The sequence below is a fragment of the Gavialis gangeticus genome, unplaced genomic scaffold (assembly GCF_001723915.1).
Source record: "Gavialis gangeticus isolate Ggan-Ray unplaced genomic scaffold, GavGan_comp1, whole genome shotgun sequence".
Lineage (NCBI taxonomy): Eukaryota > Metazoa > Chordata > Crocodylia > Gavialidae > Gavialis > Gavialis gangeticus.
Window position 1 is genome coordinate 82885973 of NW_017729031.1, and position 2481 is coordinate 82888453.

Below are 2481 nucleotides of genomic sequence, written 5' to 3' on the forward strand. Positions count from 1 at the left end.
TTTTTTTTTTTTTTTTTTTTTTTTTTTTTTACAGCTGGCCAGTCTTATGGACTTCTATAGCCAGTGTCAGCTTGGCTCAGAGTGTCTTAGCTGCTCTAATTTCAGATCACAATGCTCTGTATTGAAAAGAAACTTGGGTTGAGCTCAGGAAAATATTGATTATTCGTCACATTCATTGGATCAATCTCTTGCAGTGTAGCATCTAATTCAGGTTGGGACTTGGCTGATAGCACTACAATATTTAATACTATGGTATTGTGAGGAGGTGTGGATAGATGGCAACAGTTCTTAATTTGCTGTAGCACAGGTTTTTGCAAATGGCCTTGCCAGACCTAAAGCTTTAGCATACAACTTCTGTGACAAAACAGTGTCAGTCTGTTTTGCATCGTGAGTGGCCAATGGCATTTCATTTTCCAGGTAGTTGGGACAATGCTAAGATATCATGTAACAAGTGTCACTATATGCTATATGTGTGGATTCTAATCAGCTACATGTGTAGATTCTAATAATGTGGTGGTTCTAATCACCAACTATGAACTGACTGCCCAGAGGAGTTTTCCATCTATTCTGTATCTGTTTCCATCTATTGGCTCCTCTGTGAAATCCTATGAAATATGAACTTTCATTTCTACCCAGGAGAACTTTACGATCTTTTCTCCAATGCCGGATGAAGGGTGTTTGTGCCTGAAAGCTTGCAATTAAAGAATTATTTTTTGCAAAAAACCTGTTGGTCTAATAAAAGTTATCATCTCTACTATGAGTCCTGATTGCTGGATTCTAATCTAATGGTACCTCAAAGAACCCTAATGTTCCCAGTTCTATTCTGGCCATCCTAGAATGAATGGGATGGCAGCAGGTATAAAAAGAGCAATACATGTATAAGTTATTTGTCTCATACCCAATTTGCAGTTACTGGCCTGTAATGTGTGTTAGGTAACCATTATGTTTTCCTGTTGCTGGTGAAGAAGATCCACTGGTATAGTTTGTGGAAGCAGGAAGTTGTTCTCAGAGACATTTGGCCATTGGTAAGCAGGAGATTGGTTGCAGCTCTGGGCATGCTGGGGTAAGAAATGCCGCCTCATTTTGTGTCCTGTCCATGAAGAAAATTCTGCTTTCACTTTCTTTTCAGTACAGTTATGCTTCTGAGCTTAACTGAGGCAAGTAACTGGTGTAGCAACCCCAGGCATGGACTTGTAGGGACTGAAAAACAGCAGTTGTTGCTGTAGGCACACGTGCCAGTAGCACAGTGGCAGCCAGAGATCATCAGCACTGCCTCCATGCATCACGGCTGCTCTTAGTGGCCAGCTGAGTGGTTAAGCCTCTGGTTAAGCTCCAGTTAACGTTTTAAGGTGGTTAACTGTAGTCAGAAAATCTAGGCATCATCCTATCTCCTGCCTCTACTGGCCTATACCCACAGAACAGCAACTTCAGTTCAGGCTAGTTGAAAATTCCTCACCATGTATGTTCTGCCTGTGCACAAGTTGCACTGATATAATTTGTACTCTTACCTAACCCAGTGTAGGCATGCTCAGTGTAATAGATTTCATAGACATTAGGGCTGGAAGGGACCTTGGAAGATCATAGAGTCCAGCCCCCTGCCTGACGGGCAGGAAGTCAGCAGGGGTCATAGGATCCCAGCAAGAAAAACATCCCAGGTTTCTCTTGAAGGTGTTCAAAGTAGGTGCTTGAACCATCTCCAGTGGCAGGCCATTCCAGACCTTGGAGGCTCGTACAGTAAAGAAGTTCTTCCTTATGTCCAGCCTTAAGCGGTCTTGCAGGAGTTTATAACCGTTTGACCTTGTAATCCTTTGGGGCGCTCTGGTGAACAAGCGTTCCCCCAGGTCCTGGTGAACACCCCTTATAAACTTATCCATAAGGTCGCCCATGAGCCTGTGCTTTTCCAGGCTGAAAAGTCTCATGACTCTCAGCCTTTCGTCATAAGATCTGTTTTCCTGACCTCTGATCATGTGCATGGCTCTCCTCTGGGCTCTCTCAAGCTTCTCCACATCCTTTTTGAATTGTGGGGCCCAAAACTGGACTCAGTACTCCAGCTGCGGTCTCACCAAGGCCGAGTACCACAGGCGAATGACGTCTTGGGATTTGCTTGAGAAGCATCTATGGATGCAAGCCAGTGTTTGCTTGTTTTACTGGCTGCAGCATCGCATTGCAGGCTCATGTTCATCTTGTGGTCAGTGATGACCCCCAAGTCCCTTTCGTCTGTAGTGCTAGTCAGCATAGCACTGCCAAGCCTATAGACATGCTGCAGGTTTTTCTTCCCAAGGTGGAGAACCTTGCATTTTTCGGTGTTAAACACCATCAGGTTCTTGTCTGCCCATTTACTGAGCCGGTCAAGGTCATCCTGAATTCCCCGCGTCCTCAGGTGTGGATGCTTTACCCCAAAGCTTGGTATCATCGGCGAACTTGGCCAGTCCACTTCTGACTCCAAAGTATGCATCATTAATGAAGAGTTTGAACAAAGTA